Raw genomic sequence first — 12,186 nt, forward strand, 5'->3', positions numbered from 1 at the left:
GGCGGCCCCTGGAACATCACCGCGAGTCACCGGCGTCCGGCAGGCTTCTTTGTTCAAAATGAGCGCCTTTAGGACCTGCGGAATGACGTCGCGGCTTCTGATTGGTCGCGTGCCGCCTATGTGACCGCCACGCGACCAATCAGAAGCTGCGATGTCATTCCTCAGATAAATTCCTAGAATGAGCGCCTTTAGGACCTGTGGAATGACGTCGCTGCTTCTGATTGGTCGCGTGGCGGTCACATGGGCGGCACGCGACCAATCAGAAGCCGCGACGTCATTCCGCAGGTCCTAAAGGCGCTCATTTTGAACAAAGAAGCCTGCCGGACGCCGGTTCCTCGCGGTGATGTTCCAGGGGCCGCCGGAGAGGTGAATATAACAATATTTTTTATTTTAATTCTTTATTTTACACCTCACTATGGATCCCAGGGCCTGAAGGAGAGTTTCCTCTCCTTCAGACCCTGGGATCCATCAGGATACCTTCCGATACTTGATGTCCCATTGACTTGTATTGGTATCGGATATTGGTATCGGCGATATCCGATACTTTTCGGGTATCGGCCGATACTATCCGATACCGATACTTTCAAGTATCGGACGGTATCGCTCAACACTAGTATTAACCATTTATACAGGTGCTTCTAACAAAATTAGAATATCATCAAAAAGGTAATTTCTTTCAGTTGTTTAATACAAAAACTGAAACTCATATATTATATAGAGTCATTACAAACATAGTGATCTATTTCAAGTGTTTATTTATGTTAATGTTGATGATTGTGGCTTACAGTCAAGGAAAACCCAAAAGTCATTATCTCAATAAATTACAATACTTTATAAAACCATTTTGAAAAATGATTTTAAAATCTGAAATGTTGGCCTACTGAAATGTATGTTCAGTAAACGCACTCAATACTTGGTCAGGGCTCCTTTTGCATCAATTACTGCATCAATGCAGCGAGGCATGGAGGTGATCACCCTTTTCAACTGTTGAAGTTTTATGGAAGCCAAGGTTGCTTTGACAGCTGCCCTCAGCTCATTTTCATTGTTGGGTCTGTTGACTCTCATCTTTCTCTTAACAGTACCCCATACATTCTCTATTGGGTTAAGTTCAGTCGCATTTGCTGGCCAATCAAGCACAGTGATTCTGTTGTTTTTAAACCAGGTATTAGTACTTTTGGCAGTGTGGCTAGGTACCAAGTCCTGCTGGATAATGAAATTTCTATCTTCGCAAAGCTTGTCGACAGACAGAAGCATGAAGTGCTCTAAAATTTCCTGATAGTCAGCTGCACTGACTTTGGTCTTTATAAAACACAGTGTACCTACACCAGCAGATGACATGGCTCCCCAAACCATCACTAATTGTTGAAACTTCACACTAGACCTCAAGCAGCTTGGATTGTGTGCCTCTCCCCTCTTCCTCCAAACTCTGTGACCTTGATTTCCAAATGAAATGCAAAATTTATTTTCATCTGAAAGCAATACATTGGACTACTGAACAACAGTACAGTTCTTTTTCTCCTTCGTCCAGGTAAGATGCTTCTGGCGTCGTCTATTGGTCATGAGTGACTTGACACAAGGAATGCGACACTTTTAGCCCATGTCCCTAATACATCTGTGTGTGGTGGCTTTTGAAGCAATGACTCCAGCAGCTGTCCACTCCTTGTGAATCTCCAACAAATTTTTGAATGGCCTTTTCTTAACAATCCTTTCAAGGCTGCGGTCATCCTGGTTGCTTGTGCATCTTTTTCTACCACACTTTTTCTTTCCACTCAACTTTTCATTATTATGTTTGGATACAGCACTCTGTGAACAGCCAGCTTCTTTAGTAATAACCTTTTGTGGCTTACCCTCATTGTGGAGTGTGTCAATGACTGCCTTTTGGACATCTGTCAAGTCAGCAGTCTTCCCCGTTATTGTGGAGCCTACTCAAACAGACTAAGGGACCTTTTTAAACACTTATGAAGTCTTTGCAGGTGTTTTCTGTTAATTATTCAAATAAGCCATAAGCCATAATCATCAACATTAACAGAAATAAACACTTGAAATAGATCACTCTGTTTGTAATGACTTTATATTATGAGTTTCACTTTTTGTATTGAAGAACTGAAATAAACTTTTAGATGATATTCTATTTTTGTGAGAAGCACCTGTATGTAATCATATTTCTGACACTGAAAATGATGCGACAATGGAAGCTGACATTAAAACTGAGCCTTACTCCATAATGTAATTAAACTATGGCATAATATGTGACCTGTCTTTTGTTGTCATGACATGTGAGAAAGAAAAGATGTGATTGCACTAAACAAAGCTGACTCATAGAAATTAATATTTCACTTTTATGGCATATATGCATCAAGTTAAGGTAATAACGGTGTGATGGCAGAGCCAAGTATAGATTTTTTAGCGCATGAAAAATGATCCAGGAATCTCACGGAATTGGAGAATTTTCCAAGGAAGAATAGATGAAAATCCCTCAAACAAGAATTTAAAGACTCTTGGCTGGCTACAAAAAGTGTTTACAAGCTGTGATGCTTTCAAAAGGAGACACTACTAGGTGCTAACCATGCAGGATCTCCAAACTTTTGCACTAGCCCATTTTCCTTTTTGTAATAAGTAAGACGAAAAAAATGACAATATATTACTTATTTGCCTAAAATGCAAAGGAATTGTGTCATCATTACCGTTAGGCCTTCTAGAGATCATTTTCTCTTCAACTTTTTTATCTTTGCAAAATAAGTCATTTTGACCAAGGCTGCCCAAACTTATACATGACACTGTATTCAGCATGATATAAATGTATCCATTATATTTCTTTGCACATAGAGGATAAGAACTACACATAAACTATAAAGTATCTTGAGGATCCGTTAAGGTGCAATGACGCGCAAAATGGCCGTAGTCATATGCCTATTCTATTTACTCCTGCGGACATGTTTTCATTTTTGTTTAATAAAAAAGACTTTTAAGGGATGGTAAGTGCCACCTACTATCTTCTCACATTTTTCCAAACCATGTAGCAGTCAAACAGCTAATACGTTTCGCAGATAACAAAACAATCTCCATAATTGTAAAATAATAAAAAGTAACCAGCTATCTTTTGTTTGTGCGTGAACTTGATATATCACTTGTTATAAGTAGACCTGTTGGGATTGAATTATATTTATGATTATCAATTTTGTGGTAACTTTGATGTTTACGTGGTAAAAGGGATGGTAGGTAATGCTATATGTGATCACCTTTCTGTGTTCAGAGCTCGCACTTTTTTCCCCCAAATCTTAGTTTTTCCACTTCAGACCAACTTTCAGGGTACAGACATGTATAAAGAATTTTGCAGACTGAATGACTGCTCTTATTTTGCTTTCTCATGTTGGCATATTGTCTATGAGGAGCTTTAATTTTTTTTTTAAGTACTGTGTGGAAAGATACTTATTATATATGGAAAAATTGATCTGTCAGCACTAATCTCCCATGCAAGACATCAATTTGAAGTGTGAGTTGTCTGCATATTTTCTTACTTCTGGATTAGAAGAGAGGCACATTTGGTTATTTACTTTGCAGTTTAGTGCCTAAAAAGAGTTGTGGCTGCTACCATGTAATTCCTATTGGCTAATCATTTAGTAAACACCATAGTTTGTATATGGTACTTCATTTAATCTGGTACTGGTGGGGTTGCAGTGGCTGGCAGCAGACCCATTTTATTCAGATATCAAAATAAACTTCTTGCCAAACTCCAACAGTTTTGTAAAATCATTGATAAATGTAACAAAGCAACTGCAATTTCAAGGTAGGGCCTATGCTTATTCCGACAAAAATTCATGTTCTTTAAAAAAAATATTAAAACTGTATAGTTAATTAAAAATGCATATTTCCTTCAGATTAAGTGATAATATAGGATGATTAGAATTGTATGATTGATATGTGTGTGTCTGACCTGCAAGGTATTATCTGATCTTTAGACTAAAGGTACCTTCACACTGAGCAACTTTCCAAAAAGAAAGACAGAGATCCGTGACGTTGCAGCGTCCTGGATAGTGATCTCGTTGTGTTTGACACGCAGCAGCGATCTGGATCCTGCTGTGACATCGCTGGTCGTAGCTAGAAGTCCAGAACTTTATTTTGTCGTCAGGTCGGTGTGACTCGTTATGTTTGACAGCAAAAGCAACGATGCCTGCAATGGTTTTTCATGGAGCGAACAACCAGCGAGAATGATAAGTACGTCACTGGATCGTTCCTGCATTGCTCAGCTGTTGCCGGTGTTTGACGTCTCCTAGCAACCTAAACAGCGACGCTGCAGTGATCAGCTCGTTGTCTATATTGCTGCAGCATCGCTAAATGTGACGGTGCCTTAAAGGAGATTCATTACTGTATCTACACCGCTCTTTTCTGTACAACATTGTCATGACCACCTACTGTATAAGCAACTGTAGGCAGATGAACAGATGCAAAAAAACAAACCTAGAAGAAGGGTGTAGCGCTAAACTAGCAAAGGGTTAGCTTTGTCAACAGGACTCACAGGTGTCCAGGGCTTGGACGCAAGTAGATTACAGTTGGGCAAATTTATTTGAGTGGAATACTTGCATTTTACAAAATCTACAATCTTCAAAATTCCATTTTTTTGGAATTGACTTTGCGCAAATTCAACAAAATGATGGCCACAAAGGTCTGACAATAGGTTGCAAAAATTAAAAAAACGACTACCTCATTATTCACCTCTTCGGCCACTTCCACTGCTGGCTGTCTCCTGTATGTTCCTCTTATTACTACCATCACAAGCTGCAACCTCAGGCCTCTTAATGCGTGGATGGGAACTCTATCCACGACCAGCCCCAGGACCTCTCTCATGCACATTGTAAAGTCACAATGACATCAAAAGCCTGACATGCACCATGACCTTACGACGCAGGACTTCCATCCATAGCTAGGCTGGGGATGACCCTGTCCATATACAGTGAAGATGCCTGGAGTTTAAGTAGTGACAGAGGTATAAAGAGTTGCAAATGACCTTAAGGGGACAGTGAGCAGTGGAGGTGAGCAGCAAGGTGAGCATTAGTCTTTTTACATCTTACATTTATTATGCTCTGGAGTATCTCAAGGGACATTCACTTTGTGGAAAATAAATTTGCTGCAAATCTAATTTTTTGGTAAAAACGAATTGATTTGGCGAATTCAAATCCCATCAAATCAATTTATTTGTACAGTTGATCATAAAGTGATGGCATATCCTAGAAACATTACATTATTTTATAATATTGGAAAACTCATTTAAGTCAGTTATTAATAATGTATTAATTTTTTTTATCAAGATGCTGTCATATATGCAGTCTCCACGGTGAGTGTACTGAGCATGGATGCAAAGAGTATTTTGAAACAGCTGCTAACAGCTAGATGATGTTAAAATCAATACTTTCACACAATAAGAAAACTACACGAGCTTTATTGTTGCAAGCATTGCTGTCTTGTATTCAGAAGATAAACTAATGTTGCCATCTTAAGTGCACATGAGTAAGTAAACTTAAATAGCATTAATATGCATTAGGAGCATTAGTATTAGACCATCATATTTCATAATCGTATGTATAGTCACTGACAATGGTATGCAATGCAGGAAAATGCACAGCCAGCATTAATAAGAAAATCCAAAAGACTGAATGTACCTTACAATGATCAATGTTATGTACCTTGGTGGATGAAGGTAGCATAATATACACAAAATGCACCTGATCTATGATTCTTGGCAAATTCTTTTACATGTTAACAAACAAATGTATTAATAATAATAATAATTTTTATTTATATAGCGCCAACAAATTCTGCAGCACTTTACAATAATTGGGGGACATGTACAGACAATAAATTCAGTACAAGTTAAGACAATTTAAACAGTGACATTAGGGGTGAGGTCCCTGCTCGCAAGCTTACAATCTACAAGGAAATGGGGGGACACAATAGGTGAAAAGTGCTTGTTATTTCAGGTCTGGCAATTATAATAAATAGGGATTTTCATACAAAGCTGCATGATCCGGTCATCAGCCCGTGTGTTTAAGTGCAGTAGTCAAGTATCAAGTGCAGTTATCATGTGCATGGAGGGTGTGGAGACAGATGAGTAGTAGGGTGCAGATTCACATGCAGATAATATTTGGAAGGAGGGAACAGGACAAAGTTAGTTTACTGAGTAGTTGATGTGGTAGGCTTGATTGAAGAGATGGGTTTTTAAAGCGCGCTTGAATAGGTCGGGGCTAGGTATCAGTATGATCGTCTGGGGAAGTGCATTTCAGAGAGCTGGCGCAGCACAAGAGAAGTCTTGGAGACAGAGGTGCGAGGTTCGGATTACGGGGGATGTTAGTCTTAGGTCATTTGTAGAACAGAGGGCATGTGTGGGGCGATAGACGGAGATGAGAGAGGAGATATAAGGAGGTGCAGAACTGTGGAGAGCTTTGTGGGTGAGAGAGATGAGTTTATACTGGACCCTGTAGCGAATGGGTAGCCAGTGTAATGACTGGCACAAGATGGAGGCATCAGTGAAGCGGCTGGACAGAAATATGACCCTGGCTGCCGCATTCAAGATGGATTGGAGAGGAGAAAGTTTGGAAAGAGGAAGACCGATCAGAAGAGAGTTGCAGTAGTCCAGACGAGAATGAATAAGAGCGACAGTAAGAGTCTTAGCAGTTTCAAAGGTGAGAAAAGGTCGGATTCTGGAGATGTTTTTAAGATGCAGGTGACAGGAGCGAATGAGTGATCGGATATAGGGAGTAAAGGAAAGTTCGGTGTCGAATATCACCCCAAGACAGCGGGCATGCTGCTTGGGAGTTATAGTTGAACCCTCCAGGGTAATTTCGATGTTGGGCAGAGTGAGGTTAGTAGAAGGAAGAAACACAAGTAGTTCAGTTTTAGAGAGATTTAGTTTCAGATAGAGGGAGGACATGATGTTAGAGACAGCAGACAGACAATCCTTGGTATTTTGAATTAGAGTAGGGGTGATGTCAGGGGAAGAAATGTATAATTGGGTGTCGTCAGCATAGAGATGGTACTGGAACCCAAATCTGCTGATTGTTTGTCCAATAGGGGCAGGGTATAGAGAGAAGAGGAGGGGGCCCAGGACTGAGCCCTGCGGAACCCCGATAGTAAGGGGACAAGGAGAGGAAGAGGAGCCGGCAAAAGATACAGTGAAGGAGCGGTCAGAGAGGTAGGAGGAGAACCAGGAGAGGGCTGTGTCCTTGAGGCCTATGGAGCGGAGCATGGTGAGAAGGAGCTGGTGATCCACAGTGTCAAATGCAGCAGAGAGATCCAGGAGAACTAAATATCATATATCAAATAGAGTAAATTAATTTTACAGTTATATTTCAATAACAATTGAATTATTACCCATTGCCAATACATCTTCAAGGGAACTGATTACGTTGTACATGTAGTTCAAACTGTGGTAATTCGACATGGTGTTGATGAGGATGTGAGCAAATAGATACATAGTTTTGTAAGAAAATCATAAATGTGTTGCCAACTACTATGACAAAACTCTTCTCATTCTCCATGATTTCCCCCAGTTGAAATAAAAAGAATTATACTCAGTTCCAGCGCCGTTTCAGCGATGCCGTCACTCGCGTATCCATGTCTCACGGAGTGGTTATTTAACTCAAGCTCTGTGCCCAATCAGAGCTTGGTTCACTGTCTCCACTTTCTGATGAATCTAACATCGACAGGAATTGAACAGCTGTGGCTGCTCTTTGACTTCCTCTTGATATTCTATTTATCCGACATCAAGAGGAAGTCATACATCGGGGACAGTGAAGTCAGTGCTTATTGGGCACAGGGCTCATGTGATGTATCTGGAATGCTGGCCAGGGCCGTGGGGTACTCGGTACCGGGTTTAGTACTTCAAGGGATGTGTCACGGTGGCGGTGACCTGGTCCATGGCCTTGGGTGCCCAAGTAAAATGGACGGTCTTTAAAGGGGTTTGTAAAATAAGAAATGTTCTTGAAGCCACCTGTGGTATTCAGTCAGGGTTGACTGACGCTGCTTACAGGGGTTCTCTGGGGAGAGATGGCACTGCAGCAAGGATGGTATGGCTTCCCACAGGTGAAACTAGGTCTGCAGGGCTTTCAGTGTATTTGGCAAACATGGTGTGGTGCCAGAAATATGCAGAGGACACAAAGTTGCAGTCTCTTTACCTGGTTTACTGGTGGTAGACAGCCACAGTCCCGGGTGCCAGCAACAGGTGACAGTGGAGTCCAGGCAGCCTGAAAACAAGTGAAATTAAATTTGCCAGGTCAGATTGGCAGAAGTCCACTATGCGCTGAATAATAGTCCCTTGCTTCTTGTGGCTTCCTTCAGGGTCCTCTCTTACTCTCTGTCATGGGACAGTTCCTGCATGGTAGGCAACATGAGCCATTCCATTGGGGTCTCTATCCATGGTGACTCCAGGCTCTGGATGTTGCTGTACCTCAGGGTGTAACATGGGCAAGTCACTTTCAACGTCCTGCTTTCCAGTTCTGCTGTGGGACATGTAGTTCCACACAGCCTCGGGCTTCCAGTGCCTGTTCTCTGCACTTCAGCTTGGAGGGAGCCCGGTCACAGCTCTCCTCCAGCTCCTGACTTCCACTGTGCTCCTTCACTGTCCTTGTCTGCTACCGACTACCCAACTCTTCCTCCAGAAGAGAATGTATATCTATCCAGGAAAGATCCCCTAAACTGCGTTCAGAGCTCCCCCTTCTGGCCTGAAATCAGAATGTGTTGCATGTAGGTGTACTACCGGTTAAAGGGATCTTTCTTGCTTCCAGGCATGACATCACCCTCCCCGAAAGGAAGGCAACATAACTGTAACAACCGGTTACCTGGGGTGTTACATATAAACCTCATGTGGGACTTGGGAATAAGAGTGCCAACACTGCTAGAATGGCACCAGCAACGTAGATAAGTTTAGGTGTTTTTATTTTAATAGGGAAAGCATTGAGAATGAGAAGGGATTAACCTAGTAGCAGATAACCCCTTAAAGTGTAACTTACATTTTATTTATTTAAATACTCCTGAATCCACTGAGCCTTCCATATCTCTGTAACAACCTGAAACTTAGCAAAAAAAAAATTAACTTGAGTATAAGTTGGTATGCATAGAAAATAGGAGCATGTTCTCAGTGGATATTAAACAGGCAAAACCTAAAACAGAAACAAAATGACAATATACCCTGCTATAAGAAAATAATTCCTATAAATAACATAGGATACTTGGTAAACACCGCCCTTGACCAAAAAAAGTATAAAAGCCATCCCCCAGCATTGTGTACCCAAATTGAGATGGTTCTAGCCTCTGTTGGGTATCCATATTCGGGACCTGGTCTTGCTCAGCCCCTATTTTGACTTATGATGAGGTCTTTAATACTAGAAGTTAGGACCATCCCAATTTGGGTACACCTTGACACTGGTGGGATGGCATTTACAGTTTTTTATATGCACTATTGCTTTTACTTATTTACTTACAGCAGGGTATATGTTTATTTTGTTTCTGTCTTAAGTTTTATCAAATAGACGGCACTAGAGTTCACGTCCTCTGCCTCTCTAAACAGACTATTTGCATATTAAAATTCACAAAGGAGCGTTTAATGAACTACAGCAACACAATCTGGGCATGCTACATGATAACCAGAGGCCTGTTGCCTAGTCAAATCCAACATTCTGCTGTGCACTAATAATGAGCAAATACCCTGGAACACATGTCTGTAAATGGAGTGTCTGATTTGGCTTCTTGTATGAAGTCATATGACAGGGCTTGTTAAAGGGTCATTATTGACTCTTAGGATTGCTGTAGCTAATAGATGGAACTAAAGTTAAAGTCTTCTTTTTCTCCAAAGAGGATATTTACATATCACACAAAAAACAGTTCTGACCTTCTCTGTGGCATTTTTTTGTGTTGATTTTTTTTTATTTATGATTGGGAAATGTCATGCAGGGGAAAAATAAAATGCTTCCTGAGCATGAGAATCAGGATATTTCCTAGACATATTAGATAAAAATATGTACTTTAAGCATAAATTCAGTTTTATCTTGCGCTGATGATACTTTTCTATAGCTTTTATGTTCATTTTATTTGATAAATGAAGCCAAAATTACTTATTTGGAGTGAATTTTAAGCATGTAAAATCTGCAGTGTTTTACAATTCCAGCAAAATAGATTAAATTTATCTTAATCGCATCCACATGCTGAACTCTTTTATTTTTATTTTTTGCAGACAATCTGGGAGGTGATTGTATTTTGCAGCGTTTTTCTAACTCTGCAGCAGAAAATCTCATTTTTTTGTACTGATTTTACCCATTAATACCATTTTATAAAACTTTGTAAGCAACCTTGCAAATGTGTTAAAACAATGTTATTTTTTATAAAAGGAAACAAAGAAGTTGCCCACAAGTTGTGGTAATTCGCCAACGTTACTCCAAGGTATCAACCACAGAGGACTCTCAAATTTTAATATTACTCCATGAGACTGTGTGTCACTAAGTGTGAGGAAGTATACAGGTCCTTCTCAAAAAATTAGCATATAGTGTTAAATTTCATTATTTACCATAATGTAATGATTACAATTAAACTTTCATATATTATAGATTCATTATCCACCAACTGAAATTTGTCAGGTCTTTTATTGTTTATTGTTTATTGTTTATTGTTTTATTGTGCACACTGCAGCGCCAAAACATGCAAACTTTCAAGTTTGCATGTTTTGGCGCTGCAGTTTCAAGTTTGCAAGTTTTGGCGCTGCAGTGTGCTGCCCTTTTTACTTAACTATATACGAGTTGGCGACTCTGGGTTCAGCACCTGTTCACACTCAGTCTATGTTTGGATGTGCAGGTCAGGTTTTTGAAATGTATTCTCTAGCCTTCTGATCGTGCACTCCCCGCCTCCTAGCCACAGGTGTTTTAATTATAGTAGGTCCAATACCCCTCCACATAAAGAGAGAATTTGAGTCCAAGAAGAGGTTTCACATGTACCCATTCAGATGGAGACGTTTATTCTCAGCGAGGTAGGTCAAGCGTAGGACCTCGTATAAGAGAGATGCCGTAAAGTGGCTACGAGGTACACATAAATATGGCCATTTTTATGCGCTAAAAGCTCTCATTTTTCATATTTCTAGTGCAGTAATGCAGTTCAAATTTCGTGTTTTCAAGTTTGCATGTTTTGGCGCTGCAGTGTGCTGCCCTTTTTACTTAACTATATACGAGTTGGCGACTCTGGGTTCAGCACCTGTTCACACTCAGTCTATGTTTGGATGTGCAGGTCAGGTTTTTGAAATGTATTCTCTAGCCTTCTGATCGTGCACTCCCCGCCTCCTAGCCACAGGTGTTTTAATTATAGTAGGTCCAATACCCCTCCACATAAAGAGAGAATTTGAGTCCAAGAAGAGGTTTCACATGTACCCATTCAGATGGAGACGTTTATTCTCAGCGAGGTAGGTCAAGCGTAGGACCTCGTATAAGAGAGATGCCGTAAAGTGGCTACGAGGTACACATAAATATGGCCATTTTTATGCGCTAAAAGCTCTCATTTTTCATATTTCTAGTGCAGTAATGCAGTTCAAATTTCGTGTTTTCAAGTTTGCATGTTTTGGCGCTGCAGTGTGCTGCCCTTTTTACTTAACTATATACGAGTTGGCGACTCTGGGTTCAGCACCTGTTCACACTCAGTCTATGTTTGGATGTGCAGGTCAGGTTTTTGAAATGTATTCTCTAGCCTTCTGATCGTGCACTCCCCGCCTCCTAGCCACAGGTGTTTTAATTATAGTAGGTCCAATACCCCTCCACATAAAGAGAGAATTTGAGTCCAAGAAGAGGTTTCACATGTACCCATTCAGATGGAGACGTTTATTCTCAGCGAGGTAGGTCAAGCGTAGGACCTCGTATAAGAGAGATGCCGTAAAGTGGCTACGAGGTACACATAAATATGGCCATTTTTATGCGCTAAAAGCTCTCATTTTTCATATTTCTAGTGCAGTAATGCAGTTCAAATTTCGTGTTTTCAAGTTTGCATGTTTTGGCGCTGTAGTGTGCTGCCCTTTTTACTTAACTATATACGAGTTGGCGACTCTGGGTTCAGCACCTGTTCACACTCAGTCTATGTTTGGATGTGCAGGTCAGGTTTTTGAAATGTATTCTCTAGCCTTCTGATCGTGCACTCCCCGCCTCCTAGCCACAGGTGTTTTAA

At 40.6% G+C, this 12,186-nt stretch overlaps 1 long non-coding RNA gene across 1 annotated transcript in view; it reads right to left on the reverse strand.

The window, feature by feature from the left end:
* Positions 1–12,186, reverse strand: part of LOC138680829 (uncharacterized) — an 84,263-nt gene that overhangs the window by 791 nt on the left and 71,286 nt on the right. The window contains exon 2 of the long non-coding RNA XR_011321792.1: positions 9,003–9,059. This is a non-coding gene — a long non-coding RNA (uncharacterized lncRNA). The remainder of the gene's footprint in view (positions 1–9,002; positions 9,060–12,186) is intronic.

Source organism: Ranitomeya imitator, chromosome 5 (assembly GCF_032444005.1).
Source record: "Ranitomeya imitator isolate aRanImi1 chromosome 5, aRanImi1.pri, whole genome shotgun sequence".
In the NCBI taxonomy this organism is placed as follows: domain Eukaryota; kingdom Metazoa; phylum Chordata; class Amphibia; order Anura; family Dendrobatidae; genus Ranitomeya; species Ranitomeya imitator.